General features: G+C 41.4%; 1 non-coding gene across 1 annotated transcript; it reads right to left on the bottom strand.

Annotated features, from left to right (window-relative positions):
* Positions 1-509: 509 nt before the first annotated feature.
* LOC130938352 (small nucleolar RNA R71) lies at positions 510-617 on the bottom strand. Its single transcript, XR_009069521.1, has one exon. It is a non-coding gene; the product is annotated as a small nucleolar RNA R71 (small nucleolar RNA).
* Positions 618-17,262: the final 16,645 nt, after the last annotated feature.

Genomic DNA, 17,262 nt, shown 5'->3' with positions numbered 1-17,262 from the left:
ATCCTGAAATTGAAAGAACAATTTCACGAATAAGGCGAGAACAGCGTAGCTTAGTCTGCTCTGAGGGCGGATCTGAAAGTGAATCTGAGGAAGAAACCAGCCCCCGTTCTACTGATTCGGTTGTTTTACGTGCAGAAAACATGGCAGCTAGAAGAATTACCATTCAGGAGGAAGGAGCTCCTGATTTTACACTACAACCGTTTCAAGCGCATCATCCAGCGGTAGCTACGGATTTTGAAATAAAGACCGCACTGCTAAATTTGATGCCAAAGTTTCATGGCCTACCTGCTCAAGAGCCTATCAAGCACTTGAGAGATTTCCAGGCAGCCTGTTCTACTGTCAGGCGTGATGGTGCTGATGAAACTTCAATTCTGCTGAAAGCTTTTCCGTTCTCTCTTGAGGGAAAAGCAAGAGAGTGGTACTACACTCAACCTCTAGCAAACGTATCTAACTGGGATACACTCAGAAAGGAGTTCCTGGAGAAATTCTTCCCATCTGAAGTTACTAATAAACTGAGGAAGGATATCTCTACAATTGTTCAGGATGACAATGAGACTCTCTTTGAATACTGGGAGCGCTTTAATAATCTTCTGGAAGCATGCCCCCACCACATGATTGACAAGATCGTGCTACTCAGCTATGTCACACAAGGTATGAGGCCCCAAGATAAGACCACATTGGAAAGTGCCAGCAATGAGTCTATGAAGAAGTACAAGACCACTGATGAAGCTTGGCAATTGATCAGTGATTTAGCTGAATCTACTCGGAACCACAGACAGAAGCAAGGCCGTTTAAGGGCCGTTGCAGAAGTATCTTCTGGCATAGAGACTGCTGCTCTAAATCGAAGCATCTGTGAAATGACCAACCTGCTGAAGCAAATGCAGTTAAATCAACAAGCTCAGCAAACTCAACCGCAGCAAAACCAACAACTAGTCCCACAAAAAATTTGCAAAATTTGTGCTAATTACAGCCATTACACTGATGAATGCCCGCAGCTCCAACAAGAAGACAACATGGTGGTATCCACTCACAACTTCTATGACTGCCCCAACCAAGGGTACAATCAAAGTGGAAATAATAACCATGGATCGCAGGACAATTTAAACCAGAATTGGAGAGACAACAATAATAGGGGAGGCAGAGATAATTAGGGAAATCAGAGGTGGAATAATTACAACAACAGGCAGCAAAATCAACCTTACCGAGCACCTCACCTGAGGCAAAACCAAGGACCACCGAACAATCAGCAGCAAACCTCTCAAATTACTCATTCTTCTGTATCTTCTAATGAAGAATTATTACAAGCTTTTGAGAAAAGACAACTGGCCATGGAAAATACCATCGTGAACAGTATTAACGCCAATCTGAATGGTTTCACATCTACTCTGCAAGCTTTTATGACACAACTTGGTTCAGTACAAAATTCTAGTAACCAACCTTCAAGCACCACTGGAATCCCCTCTCAACCATTACCCAATCCAAAGGGAGGCATTAATGCCATCACCGTGAGGTCCGGAACCACACTGCAGGAGAGGAATCAGGAGGAACCAAGCTCACCAGAATACGCCTCAGCTGAAGAGGTGGTAGAAATCAAAGATGTTGAAGAGGAAAAGGATATACAGGACAAAATTAAAGAAGAAATAGCTCAACCACAGGAAGAAGCAAAAAAAGGTGCAGGCACCACAGAAAACACTACTCCCATTCCATTCCCACAACTTGCAAGGAAGCCTAGGAAGCAGCTGGAACCTGATCCTAAAATTGTAGAAATATTCAAAAAGGTTGAGGTAACTGTTCCCCTTTTTGATGTTATTCAGCAAGTACCTAAATATGCAAAGTTTCTAAAAGACTTATGTATCCATAAAGACAAAATTAATGAATTAGAAACTATTCCTTTAGGTAGTTCTATATCTGCTTTAATGGGAGGATTACCTGAAAAATGTAGTGATCCAGGTCCTTGCATAGTTAGTTGTACTATTGGTGGTGTAGTAATTTATGATTGCATGTGTGATTTAGGAGCATGTGTCAGTATAATGCCTTTGTCTATATATGATGTTTTAAGGCTCCCTCCTTTAAAAAGGTCGGCAGCTCGTTTTGTGTTAGCAGATAAAAGCATTATTACAGTGGCTGGAGTTGCTGAAGATGTTTTGGTGAACATTAAAGGGCTCACATTTCCCACTGATTTTTATATCTTGGAGATGCCCCATAATGATTCAGATAAGCCATCATCAATCCTACTTGGAAGACCATTCCTGAAGACATCAAAATTCAAATTAGATGCTTTTTCAGGAACATACTCCTTTGAAATAGATGGCTGCATAGTAATCTTCAATCTGAATGGAATCATTGACAACCCCCCAGAAGATCATTCCATCTTCCAATGTGATGTCATAGACGAAAGTGTGGTTGAAGTTCAAAAGGAAGAGTTTGAAGGGAGGCATACGGGATAAGGTCCAAGTTTGGGGACCCTCTTAACTGACAATGAGGACACTTCGCCATTTTCACAAGCCCCAGATAACCCAGAGCCTACCCATGATCAAAAGTTAGAATTGAAACCTCTCCTTCCGCATCTCAAATATGTTTACCTTGAGGATGAGGAGAAGTTTCCGGTTATTATTGCAAGAGAACTGACTTCTCAACAAGAAGAACAGCTACTTGATGTGTTGAGGAAGCATAAGAAGGCAATTGGGTGGAGTTTGGCAGACATAGTGGGAATCAACCCTCAGATATACGAGCACAGAATATTTTTAGAAGAGGGAGCAAGACCTGTTCGTCAACCACAAAGAAGATTGAATCCTACCATCTTGGAAGTTGTAAAAAAGGAAGTGACCAGACTATTGGAGGCTGGTATCATATATCCCATTTCAGACAGTGAATGGGTAAGCCCAGTACAAGTGGTGCCCAAGAAGTCCGGAGTCACTACCGTGAAAAATGAGCATGGAGAGCTCATAACAACTAGAGTTCAGAATGCTTGGAGAGTCTGCATTGATTATAGGCGTCTCAACCAAGCTACTCGTAAAGATCACTATCCACTTCCATTTATTGATCAAATGCTGGATCGCCTGTCAGGTAAATCGCATTATTGCTTTTTAGATGGTTACACAGGTTATTTCCAGATTCATATAGCTCCTGAGGATCAGGAAAAGACTACTTTTACATGTCCTTTTGGGACCTATGCTTATAAGAGAATGCCCTTTGGCTTGTGCAATGCACCAGCTACTTTCCAAAGGTGCATGATGAGTCTTTTCTCTGATCTTATTGAGGACTGTATGGAAGTTTTTATGGACGATTTTAGTGTTTATGGTGATTCTTTTAACCTTTGCTTAGATGGATTATCTAGGGTATTAGATAGATGTATTAATACAAACCTTGTGTTGAATTTCGAAAAATGCCACTTTATGGTAAAGCAAGGGATTGTATTGGGACATGTGGTATCTAATCATGGCATTTCTGTAGACCCAGCAAAGGTGAATGTTATTTCTAGTTTACCTTACCCCTCTTCTGTAAGGGAAGTCCGTTCGTTCCTTGGCCATGCAGGTTTCTACAGGAGATTTATTAAGGACTTTAGTAAGGTGGCACTTCCCTTATCCAGATTACTACAAAAGGATATTGAGTTCGAGTTCAGTGAAGATTACAAACAAGCATTTGATAAGCTAAAGACTGCTCTAACTCAAGCTCTAATTGTGAGAGGACCCGATTGGAACCAGCCATTTGAAATCATGTGCGATGCTTCCAACCATGCAGTAGGAGCAGCACTGGCTCAGCGTGAAGGTAAGGATCCTTTTGTTATTGCCTATGCATCTAAGACTTTAGACACTACCCAGTCCAATTATACTACTACTGAGAAAGAGCTACTTGCTATTGTTTTTGCTCTGGATAAATTCCGGGCTTATTTACTTGGTACTAGAGTAGTAGTGTATTCGGACCATGCAGCTCTAAAGTATCTAGTGGCTAAAAAGGAATCCAAACCAAGACTTATACGTTGGATACTGCTGTTACAAAAATTTGATTTAGAAATCAAGGATAGGAGTGGTAATCAAAATTTAATTGCAGACCACTTGAGTCGCCTTGAACATATTAAGGGTGATTCTACTCCTATAGATGATAATTTTCCTTTTGACAACCTGCAAGCAGTATCTGAGGTAGTCCCTTGGTATGCACCTGTTGCTAATTATTTAGTTAGCCGCACATTTCCTCCACATTTTTCTAAACATCAAAGAAACAAGCTGAAAAGCGAGTCTAAATATTATATATGGGATGACCCATATTTATGGAGATGTGGCATAGACCAGATAATTAGACGTTGTGTACCTCAATCAGAATTCCAGTCTATTTTAGAGGCCTGCTACTCATCTGAGAGTGGAGGACATTTTGGTCCTCAACGAACAGCTAGAAAGATCCTAGACTGTGGATTCTGGTGGCCTACTCTTTTTAGAGATGCTGTTGAGTTTTGTAAATCTTGTCACCCATGCCAGAAATTTGGTAACATATCCAAGAGGGATGAGATGCCTCAACAATATATGCTTTTCTGTGAAATTTTTGATGTTTAGGGCATTGACTTCATGGGTCCATTTCCAAATTCTAGTGGATATTTTTATATATTGTTAGCTGTAGATTATGTTTCCAAATGGGTGGAAGCAATTCCTACCAGCACTGATTATGCTAACACTGTTGTTTCCTTTGTGAGAAACCATATTATATGCCGCTTTGGATCACCACGAGCGATCGTGAGTGATCAAGGCACCCATTTTTGTAACAGGAGACTAACAAGGTTGATGAAGAAGCATGGGATAATCCATAAAATTGCAACAGCTTACCATCCCCAAACTAATGGGCAAGCCGAGGTGTCAAACAGAGAAATTAAATGTATCTTGCAAAAGATAGTAAAGCCTCACAGAAAAGACTGGAGCACCAGACTACAAGATGCACTATGGGCATATAGAACAGCATACAAGACACCCATTGGGATGAGTCCCTTCCGCTTAGTTTATGAAAAAGCTTGTCATCTCCCAGTTGAAATCGAACACAAAGCCTTCTGGGCAGTTAAAGAGTGCAACATGGGAATTGAGGATGCTGGAGCTGAAAGAAAGTTGCAACTGCAGGAACTAGAGAACCTTCGCCTAGAAGCTTATGAGAACTCCAGAATATACAAGGAAAAGATGAAAGCTGTGCATGATCAAAACATCAAGAAGAGAGAGTTCCAACCTGGAGATTTTGTTCTCCTTTACAAATCTCGACTGAGGCTCATGCCCGGTAAGTTGAGATCCAAATTGGAAGGTCCATACAGAATAGAGAAGGCTGAACCGTACGGAGTTTATCACCTAAGCCATCCTTCAAGTTCTGAACTTATTAAAGTTAATGGACACCGCCTGAAGCTATACTATGGTGAGAAGGTGCAGAAAAGCAAGGAGCTTGAGATTTCCGCCTGGAAGATCCCCACATAGCAACAGACTGAGCTAGTGGAGCATCTAACTTACGGACGTTAAAGCAAAGTGCTTGGTGGGAGACAACCCACCACGGTATGATCGTTCTTTTCTTCACTTTTAGTTTTTCTTCTTTAAATAACTCTTCTCTTTATTAGTGCTTTCGTGCTCTTTCAATTACATGTCTTTATCTTTCTTAAAAAAAAAAAAATTTCGCCGCGCGACGCGATCGCACAAGCGACGCGTCCGCGTGGCAGGAGGAGTACAGAAAAAATAAAACTGAACAGAAAGTTACGCAGGAGCAGCGCTGGAGTCGTGCCCAAGGCACAATTTACTCTACGCGACCGCGTCGCATGGAAATCATGGCCTCCCACACGGCCGCGTGCCCTGTATTTTCGACGTAAAAGGGTGCACAATGCTATATTGTGCGAGCGTGGTGCTGGATTGGTGCTGGAAGCACAATCCTTGTCACGCGACCGCGTCGCCGACGCGGCCGCGTCAATTAAATTCTGATGCACACTCACGCGAGCGCATAACCCACGCGATCGCGTCACCTTAATTTGGCAATTGAATTATATTGAACAGAGAGTTGTGCTGGAGCGAGGCTGCACTCGTGCCAGCAGCGCAAGACGGGTCACGCGACCGGGTGACTGACGCGATCGCCTCGTCTTACCTGACGCGCACCCACGCGAACGCGTGCCTTTGGCGGCCGCGTCGCATGCGCCGCACAGCTCAACCCAATAAGCCAAATTATCTTATCTTTCTCTCCTCCAAACCCTACTTTTTCTTTTCCCCCCTTCTTTCTTCTTTTCCCCTTCCCCTTCTACCTCACCTTTTACTCTCTCTCTCTCACCACCATTAACAAGGTTTTACCTTCTTCTTCCTTCTTCTCTTTTCAATCATTCTTATTATATTATGTATATATATTATTATTTTCTTTTTCTTTTCTTTTTCTTTTCAAATCTTTATTTTTCCTTCTTCTTCTTTTACATGGTGTTAGAAACCTTTTGAGTCATCATTCCTCATTATATGCTTGTGGATTATTGCAAATTGTTTGACAATTATTTTTTCTCCTATTTAAGGGATTGCTTGCATGTTCAATTTCATACTTTTCATATCTTGTTTACCATGCATGCCATGTGTTTGTGAAAAAGCCCATATAGCACTATGCACTTTTCTACATTACTTTACTCTACTCTACAATGCTTGCTTTTCACAAATTCCCTTTCATATTTTATTAATTAAATTTCATTGTCAATACAAACGTGATAGTTAGTTTGTTACGAATGGTAACCTAACTTGGACATTGAATGTTTGATACATGCTACTCATGCCTTTGCCTGCATGCCAATAAACCTCTTGCATTCTATTGTCCTACATGCACTTGCTATATTTCCATTGATGAGCTTTCCACATGTAATCCGGACCATGTGTTAATGCCATTTATCTTTCTTGTGCATTGACTATCACTTACACTACCCTCTTCCTTGCTCTCTCTCTTTGAATTTAATTTTCTTTCTCTTCCCTTCTTTCAGGATGGCCACCAAGAAAGGAAAAGAGAAAGCTACTTCCAAACCACCAGCAAGAAGAGGAACTAAAAGAGCATTAGTGGCAGAACCTTCTTCAACCGCAGTCAAACCCTCAACAAAAAGAGTTAAGAGGATAATAAAGGTTGACGACAAAGAGAAAGCCTTTCCAGCAAAGGACACTGCGCGATTTCCCAATCGCTACTGTGAGCAGATGTTCCCTATCCTAGCAGAAAGGAACTATAACAATGAATAGCTTCTCATCCTCCTGCCCAATATTGCCACCTTTGTTGAGCCGCAAATTGAGCGAAGACAATGGGGTTTCCTACGGAGACAGCCAAGGCAGGTCAATCTTTCTTGGGTAGTTGAGTTCTACTCCAACTTCTACATACCGACCCTGCAGTCTGTTTATGTCTGGCAGAAGCAAGTCCCCATTACAGAAGAGGCCATTCAGCAAGTTCTGAGTCTTCCCCCTATTCCAGCAGGAATGGACGCTTTTCAAGAAGCCACCCTTCAGCGCCAGCGATACCAATTTGACTGGGACTCTGTTCTCAGAGTCATTGCTTTACCTGGCAGCCGTTGGATCTACGGATACCACCGCAACCGCCCTAAGGGAATCTTGGCTTCTGCACTTACATTGGAGGCTCGCGTATGGGCACAGATCATGTCCCATTACGTCTTTCCGAGCACTCATGAGTCCTCCTTCACTGCGGACATGGTTGTTCTACTATGGTGCATCCTTACAGACCAACCTCTGGATCTCTCAAGACACATCCAGCATGCTATGGAGCATGTACAAATCGCGGGCAACTTACCTTTCCCTGCCTTGGTCTCAAATCTTGTCTCAGCAGCCGGAGTCTCCTGCAGAGCTAGGGACACCAAAGCCATGCTTCTACAGGATGATCAATATGTCCCTAACGGGAAATACCTCAGACTTTCAGCAGCCACTACAAGCCAGCCTCCTGAGCTGGTTGAAGATATTCCTTCTTCAACACCACAAGCATCTACCACTGAGAAATTGCTCCAGCAGATACTTGAAAAGTTGGATCGGCATGAACAGAAAGTAAAGATGAGAGAGCACCGTAACGAGCGCCGATTCAAACACCTCAAGGAGCTACTCAAGGGACGCTTCGGAGATTCAGACACCCCGGACTCCACTTCTTTTACCAGCACCGGGAGCCATGATGATCCCGACTGTGGAGATACTGCCACCAGCCCACCCCTGTTCCTGACAGATGGCACCGAGGACGGTGCAAAGCCTTAAGTGTGGGGAGGTCGGTCAGTACCTGACTTCTAGAGGTAAATTCTCTTCTCTGACACCAATAATTAGGATATTTTAGTTAGATTTTTTTTCTTTTATAGAATAGAATAAATTGCATAAGTTAGGATAATTGCATGCATGTTCTACTTGATTGAAAAGGCAATAAGTTTCTTTTTAAAAAAATCTATCTTTGGAATAAAATTTCACTAATTTTTCAAAATTTTTATGATAAATCTGCTTGAGTTGTATTTGGAACATGATGTTTGAGCTAAAGAACACACAACCTGTGAAAGATTTGAGCCTTTATGCATGGTTACATTATTTAACCATAATTATGTTATTCTTGTGTGTTTACTTCTCTATGATTGTAATCTATATTTTGTTTTATCTTATATGTCCAATATTTATTATATTTACATGCTTGCACATGATTGAGGCCATTATTTGTTTAAAATCACTTATCCAAATCAAGCCTACCCTTTTCAATTACCCTTGTTAACCACTTTAAGCTTTTAAAACCCCATTTGTTCTATATTTTACCACATTACCAACCTTAAGCTGAAAAACAAATTGCATATCCCAAATTGAATCTTTGGTTAGCTTAAGATAGAATTGTGTGTGCTAGTTAAGTATGGGAAATTATGGGAACAAAAGTTGTTAAGGGAATATGTCATGAAAATTTAAAGGAAATTTGGATACCCACTCATGTGAAAATATAAGAATGAAAAATCTATGTGCATTGATAAGCTTTATTTATTAAAAAAATATAAAAAAAAATTCAATCAATAAATAAGGGGGACAAAATTACCCCAATGTTAAATTCAGGATCCAAAAATCAATGCACATATGATAGAATTAAAATACAAGGTTAAAACATGAGTATGGGTTGAAAAAGGGAATCATGGGTAGCTAGGCATGAATTTAAAAGTATATAGAATATATGTACATTAGGTGAGAGCTTAGGTTAATTAAAGATTCAATTTATAAAGCTCACTTAGCCATATATATATCCTTACCTGCACCTTGGCCCCATTACAACCCTGGAAAGACCTCATGATGTTTGCATTGGTATATTAACTGTTGTTGATTGGTTAGGAGAAAAACAAAAGTTAGAAAGCATGACTAGAGAAGAATAGAGTGATTACCCTATACACTAGAGATTAGAGCATACATACTTTATCAGTGAGGGTTCAATGCTTGAATTTTCATGTTTCCGGCCTTCATAAGCTATCTTCTTGCACTTTTATCGGTTTTATTATATGATGATAGAATTAGTGGAATTTGATTTGTAATTGTTTTGAAGAGCTTATTTACTTTTGATCAAGTGGACAATAATCATATAGTTGCATTTATTTATATATGTAGGATTGCATTGCATTTCATGAGTTTCTGCATGTTCATACTTATTTCCTTGTCTCCTTCAATTTAGCATGAGGACATGCTAATGTTTAAGTATGGAGAGGTTGATAAACCACTATTTTATAGTTTATATTGTGTTTAATTGTGTGGTTTTGTTATGATCCTTACCCACTTATTCATCAATTTAGCATGCATTTAGATTTCCTTCTTGAAATTATTACATGTTTGAAAATTGCTTCCTAGAGACTTTAATTATTTAATTTTAATTCTCCTTTATTCCATTCGATGCCGTAATCTGTGTATCAAGTGTCTCAGGCTTTATAGGGCATGAATGAGACGGAGATTGGAGAGAAAGCTAGCAAAAATGGAAGGAACACAAGAGTTGAAGGAGATAACCAGTGAAAAGTGACACGGTCGCATGGCTCACGCGACCGCGCGAAGGAGCGTAAATCGCAGTGACGCGGCCGCATGGCTTGAGCGCCCGCGCGGATTGGAAAGCATAAGTGACGCGGTAGCGTGGACGACGCGAACGCGTGAAGAGGAAATGTGCTAGCGACGCGTCCGCATGGACGACGCGATCGCGTGACATGCGCGATCTGCATAAACTGCAGAATCTGAAACCAGCGACTTTGGACTCTATTTCGGCCCAGTTTTCGGCCTGGAACAGCAGACTAGAGTCAGAGAATATGCAGAAACAAAAGGAGACATTCATTGAGTACTTTGGAGATCTAGTTTTTTCACTCTCTTAGGTTTTTCTCTCTAGTTTTTAGAATTTTAATTTTCAATTGGTCTTAGCATTGGAACATCGAGAAGAGTCATTTCCTTATCAAGACTTCATCATTCTAGTTTGTTCTCTTAACTTGGTTTTATTCTTCCATGTTCTTTGTTATGTTCAATTTTGTCATTCAGATATTTTTATGATTAATTAATGCAACGATTATTTCTTTTTAATTTAATTTTCATTCCAATAATCATGTCTTCTTTTAATTCCCTTTCACATGCCATGGATTTTTTATTTACAATGAGTGAGTAGTTTCATTACTTGATGGGGAGTTGATTAAAAGGAACTCTTGAGTTGGAAGGATTGGAAGAAAAATTTGTAATTGGGTTGAATGTTGGATTGCTATCCTGTCACCGACGCCAATCCCTTTGAACTAAGTGGATTGCAACTTGTGAACAGATCTGGCATTTCCACTTGTTTGACTTTCTCTTACCTAGTAAGGGATAACCAAACGGAACAACTATTAATTATAAATTAATCTTACAATCACACCATCAATGATAGAGATTCTAACCAATCAATTCCCAGTCAAGGCCATTTATTTTTATTATTTAAAATTCCTCAATTTAATTCTCAATTTACTTAGCTCAACTTTTTTGGAATATTTGATTAATAAAACAGCACACTTTTCTGCAACTCGTTGGGAGACGACTTGGGACTTAAAACTCCCAGTAATTTTAATTTAAACTTTCAGTGACATATTTCTAAATTGATAGGCAGATTTTCGGTGAGTTAAGAATTATACTTGCAACGTAACCCTTTTAATAAATTTTTAATTCACCAGCTTCTGCACTCCATCAATCGTATCCACAGAGATTGGCAAATTCAAGCAGTTTTAATTGATTAATAAATAAGTCAAGCGGATCAATAAGATTGTGAAGTGCAGAATTGTAAATGACATAAATATAAATGACTAAAATATAAAGAAAAGCAATAAAGTGCGGAAACGGAAAATGCAGAATGTAAAAATTAAGCTGTAAAGAAATGGATAGATAAGAATGGGGAAATTCATTGAGATTGGGAGATGTTGTCTCTTTGGATCAAATCTAGCTTATATCCTTTTCAATCATGCAACTCATTGACCTCTTACCAATCATGATTGATTGAGCCCCAATCCCTTGGTGACTCAATCTTTCAGATCTTGATCAATAGCCAATTCCTTGGTCTAATTGCTCATGAAGAGAGATATGCTTGGTCCCTGATTATACCACACACCCTTATAGGTCCAGGTAGAGGGAGGATTATATGTCACGTATCCAAACACCAAAATCCATATTCTACTCAAGTGTGAGAAGGGATTTCAAGCATGGTTTCAGGTTTCCTTTCCCAAGGTTCCCATGAAACCTAATTGCATTCAATCTCTTTCCCAAGATAATTGAACACTAAGCATTGAGAAAGAAATTCCTTCTAGCAAATCAAAGAGATGATGAAGAGAAGAAGAATTTCACTATTATCAATCCATCAAGTACAACAGAGCTTTCTTTCTCAATGAGAGGGAAGTTAGCTACTCATAGCTTGAAAAGTACTCAAAAATGGAGTATAAAAGTGGATCTAAAACTAACTGCTTAACCCCTCTTCAGTACTCCTTGGGAGTATTTATACTACTCCTAGTAAAATAAAAGAATTACAAAAGTAAAAAGGGAAAATTATATTTTGGAGGGAAAAGAAAACACTTAATAAGCGTGACTTCTCAGCTGGCGTGTCACGTGCCCTTCATTTCTGGCTTGGCGTGCCACGCCCAATCCTTCAAGTGGCACAGTCGTCCCTTTGTCAACCTTGGCGTGCCACGCATTCAAACTCAAGTGGCACGCCATAGTGAAATTCTTGTGTTGGTGTGCCACACCTTCAAACTGAAGTGGCACGCCCTTTGCCTTTTTCCACTTTTCTTTGCCTCTGGAAACTTGAACTAGCGTGGCACGCCCAGGGTCTGGTGTGCCACGCCCTTGCTGTGTGCTTGGTTAAGCTCCTCTGGAAAGTTGCACTAGCGTGGCACACCCAGGGTCTGGCATGCCACGCCCCTTTGTGAGTGAGTGGTTCCTCTGTTTGGCATGCCACACCACGGACTCAAGTGGCATACCCCAATGCTTCTTTGCACCCTGAATGACACTGGTGTGCCACACCTAGTTGCTCAAGTGGCACGCCTAAGTGAAGAATGGTGAATGGCGTATCACGCCTTCGATGCCAAGTGGCACGCCCCATGTAATTGGCCACTTTCATCCTCTCTGGAAACTTGTACCAACGTGTCACGCTTGAAGGCTGGCGTGCCACGCCCATGATCTTGCCTAGATTCCAATGGTTGGCATGCCACGCCTTAGCTTCAAGTGGCACGCCATAGTGAGATGCTTGGGTTGGCGTGCCACGCTTTTGATACCAAGTAGCATGCCCAAGAGAGATTGAGAGGTTGGCGTGCCACGCCTTCGACCTCAAGTGGCATGCCCAGTCTTTAGTTGCCTTTAGCTCCTTCTCTGGATTATTGTACCAGCGTGCCACGCCATGCTGCTCAAGTGGCACGCCCATGAATTTGTGCACTCTTCAATCTTGGCGTGCCACGCTTGGGTTCTCAAGTGGCACGCCCAAGTGAGTTCTTGGAGCTGGCATGCCACGCCTTCGACACTAAGTGGTACGCCATAGTGGAGGTTCTTCTTGAGATGGTGAGTTGGCGTGCCACTCCCCTTTGCTCAAGTGGCACGCCCATAGTAGTTGATGGGTCAGGCGTGCCACGCCCAACCTGGTATGCCACGCCCCTTTTGTGTCCTCCATTTTGCTCTCTGGAATTTTGTACTAGCGTGGCACGCCCAGTCCCTGGCGTGCCACGCCCATATGCATGCTTGGACTTCTTCTCTGGACTTTAGTACTGGCGTACCACGCCTAGCTCCTGGCGTGCCACGCCAGTGCATTTTTGAGGCGTTTGCTCCAAGTGGCACGCCAATTTCACACGCCCAGCTTCTTGTTTGTCTTCTACCCACTTTTTGATGCCTTTTTTACCTGAAATTCAGCACAACTCATCTCAAAGTATTGTACCATAATATTCATCAAATAATGCATGAATTGTACTGATCAAATGAGGTTTATGCTCTTTTATGGTCTTCTTTATGCAAGAAAGAAGCGTAGATGATGCAAGTCATCAGTAACCATTCCCTTTTTTTATGCTGTTCGCTAGGTACCTAAGTATGCTAAGTTTCTAAAAGATTTATGCATGAATAAAGATAAAATACATAATTTAGAAACTATTCCTCTAGGTAGCTCTATTTTTGCTTTAATGGGTGCCATTCCGACAAAATGTTGGGATCCAGGTCCATGCATGGTCACTTGTACTATTGAGGGTGTACAATTTTTGACTGCATGTGTGATTTGGGTGTATGTGTGAGTATTATGCCATTATCTGTATATGATGCTTTGAGGTTCCCTCCCTTAAAGAGGTCGGCAACACATTTTGTTTTGGTAGATAAAAGCATAATCTCGGTGGTTGAAATTGCTGAGGACGTGCTGGTGAGCATTAAGGGGCTAACATTCCCTATTGACTTCTACATTTTAGAGATGCCACCTAATGACTCAGGAAGACCATCATCCATCCTGCTTGGAAGGCCATTTTTGAAGACTTCAAGGTTTAAATTGGATGCCTTCTTGGGAACTTACTCATTTGAGATAGATGGCTGAGCGGTGAGCTTCATCCTAGATGAAGCTCTGAAACACCCATCAGAAGATCACTCCAACTTCCAGTGCGACATTATTGATAAGACCGTGGCTGAATTTCATCAAGAAGTAGAAGAGATGAACATGGAGCAAGGTGCAAGTGTGGGGAAACCCTCTGAGCTTACTAAAGGTACCTTGCCACCATCAATGGCTCTAAATGATCAAGTGCCTAACCATGAGCAAAAAATGGAGTTGAAGCCCCTTTCACCCCACCCCAAATATGCTTACCTTAAGGATAATCAGAAGCTCCTAGATATCATTGCAAGGGAACTTACTTCCCAATAGGAAGAGCAGTTGCTTAGTATGCTGAGAAAGCACAAGAAAGCTATTGGGTGAAGCTTGGCGGATATAGTTGGCATCAGCTCTCAAGTCTGTGAGCACCGTATATTTTTAGAAGAGGGAGCAAGGCCTGTCCGTCAACCTCAAAGGCAATTGAACCCCACCATTTTAGAAGTGGTGAAGAAGGAGGTGACCAGACTGCTTGAAGCTGACATCATATATCCAATCTCGAATAGTAAATGGGTCAGCCCAGTACAGGTGGTTCCTAAGAAGTCTGGCATTACGACAGTGAAGTATAAGCATGGTGAGCTCCTGGCCACTAGAGTACAGAACTCCTGGAGAGTGTGCATTGACTATAGGCGTCTCAACCAGGCTACTCGCAAGGATCACTACCCATTGCCTTTCATCGATCTGATGCTTGATTGCCTGTTAGGTAAATCACAATACTATTTTCTAGATGGTTGATGACAAGTCATCATATACCCATTTTTCAAGCTAATTTCACTTGTTTTGTTAGCATTTATGCACTTTCTTGCATCCTAAGTAAGTGATTTGGAGTGAAAATGCATAACTTCTCTAAATCAAGCAATCACCATGAAATTAATGTTAAATCATGAGGTTTAAGCTAATTTTAATTACATTTTAATTGATTTATAAGCCTCTTGAATTTAGTGATACTTTGAGTGGTTGTTTGGTTTATTGTAGGTGAAGAAAAGAAAAGAAAATGAAAAGCGTGGCCTAAGAAGCGTGACACAAGAAAAGGAAAGCGTGGCCAAAGAGGAGAGAAGCGTGCCGCAACTAATGGGGGGAAGCAACATTGCCCTCCACAAGGGCAGAATGCCCTCTAGGAGAGCAACATTAGGTGACCAAGCAAGAATAGGCAACTCTGCCCTGCCCACTCCAAGGGCAGAGCACAAAATGGTGCCTTGGAGCCAAGAGAAGGAGAACATTGCCCTGCCCTTGTGGAGGGCAGAATCGGGCACTACAAGGAAGAAAATCAACAAAAAAATATCAACTATGCAAGCCGCAAGGTTCGAACAAAGAACCATGAGGAAGCCAAGCTCTAAGACCCATTGCCGTGCCAAGAAATCAAGCAAAAAAGTGAGAAGCGTGCGTCCGCCCAGTTTCGAACACGGGCCATGAAGATTGGGAACATTGCCCTGCCCTTGGTGCGGGCAGGGCAGAATCTTGAATCTGGCGCACCAATTTTGATTCGCGCGCACCAAATTTCCCCCTTGCCGCATGAACTTGGCGCACAACGCTCGTCCAGGGCCATTCAGCGCGCACCAAACTTCCTGCCCTGCCCTTGGCGCGGGCAGGATCTTGTGTGGCGCACCAAGAAACAAAACGCGCGCACCAACATCCCTTGGCAGCACCAAACTTCCTGCGCTGCCCTTGGCGCTGGCAGGGCAGCCTCTCAAGCACCACGCCGTGCCAGACTCGCACTCCTGGCGCACCAGACGCGCACCACGCAGCACCAACTTGCACCAAGGCCGCACCAAGCTTGTGCACCATGCATCAATTTTCTGCCCTGCCCGCCACAAGGGCAGGGCAGCCTCCTGGGAGTGAATTTCATGGGCCGAAAATTTAAATTAAAATCCCATTTTAGCTCATTTCTTCACCAACTCAAAAGCCCATCCAAATCCCAAAATCCAAGAATAGAAAGTGTATAAATAGGAGTTAGTTTGATTGAATTAGGACCTTTAGCTACCTTGAGCTTTTATTTTACTTTTTACCACTTAGACTTTTACCTTGGCTTTTGAATTTCATTTTTCCTTGAGCTTTCTTGAGAGACTTGTCCGAGAACTAAGAGGATCAAGGGAGAATTGACTGATCTCCTTCCTCATTTCCCTTGGGCAATTCTACTCTTTTGTTTTTGAGTTTTGGGTGTGTGAAATTGGGGAAATTCTGTCCCAATTCCCATTCAAGCTCTTTGCACTTTGTTTTCTGCATAATTCAATTCCAATTCTGTTCATCTATTGCTTCTTCTTTAATTTTCTGTCAATTGCTAGTTAATTTAGATCTGGGAAGGAAATTGGGTTTTAGGCTCTGCTACCTAAGCCCTTGGGATCCTGAGATCATAATTTTACTTTTGGTTCTTCTGTGAACCTCTGCTACATTTTATATCATTTATGTTTGAATGTTTATCGCTTCTGATTTACTTTCTGTTCAACCATTTACTGCAATTTACTTCTTCTTTGTTTAGATCTTGCAATCCCAGTCCTCAATTCCCTTTTATATTCAAGCCATTTATCTTTCTTGCCATTTAAGTTACTGCAATTTAAGTTTCTTGCACTTTAAGTTTCAGTCATTTACTTTCTTGCTCTTTAAGATTCTGCACATTTATAATTCTGTTCTTCAATTTACTGCACTTTTCCCTTCCCCCTTTACATTTACTGTCATTTAATTCTTGTTAAACACAAATCACCCAACCAAAACTTGATTCGCTTGACTAAATCACCCACTAAACTAAAATTGCTCAATCCTTCAATCCCTGTGGGATCGACCTCACTCATGTGAGTTATTATTACTTGATGCGACCCGGTACACTTGCCGGTGAGTTTTGTGTTGGATCGTTTTCCACACATCAAGTTTTTGGCGCCGTTGCCGGGGATTGAAATAGATTGACAATGATTAAGTGAAGTGGAGGTCTAGATTAAGCACTTTTTCTTTTCTGTTATTCTAATTTTTACTAACACACTAACTGTTTGAATTTTTGCTTAAACTAACCAAAATCTCATTCTAGCAATAGATTGGAGTTTTATTAATTTTCTGGGTCTGTGTGTTTATTGTTGTAAGTTTGTATGTCAGGTATAGGAAGATCTTCCCCTATTATCTCAGAAATTGATCAAAGGACTCTTCGGAGAATAAGAAGAGCTGAAAGAGGGAAGAACATTGTTGGAGAAGAAGAATCTGAGGAGGAATTCCAAGACATGGAAGGAG

This window comes from Arachis stenosperma, chromosome 6 (genome assembly GCF_014773155.1).
Source record: "Arachis stenosperma cultivar V10309 chromosome 6, arast.V10309.gnm1.PFL2, whole genome shotgun sequence".
Taxonomy (NCBI): domain Eukaryota; kingdom Viridiplantae; phylum Streptophyta; class Magnoliopsida; order Fabales; family Fabaceae; genus Arachis; species Arachis stenosperma.
This window is presented reverse-complemented; position numbering and strand designations above follow the sequence as displayed.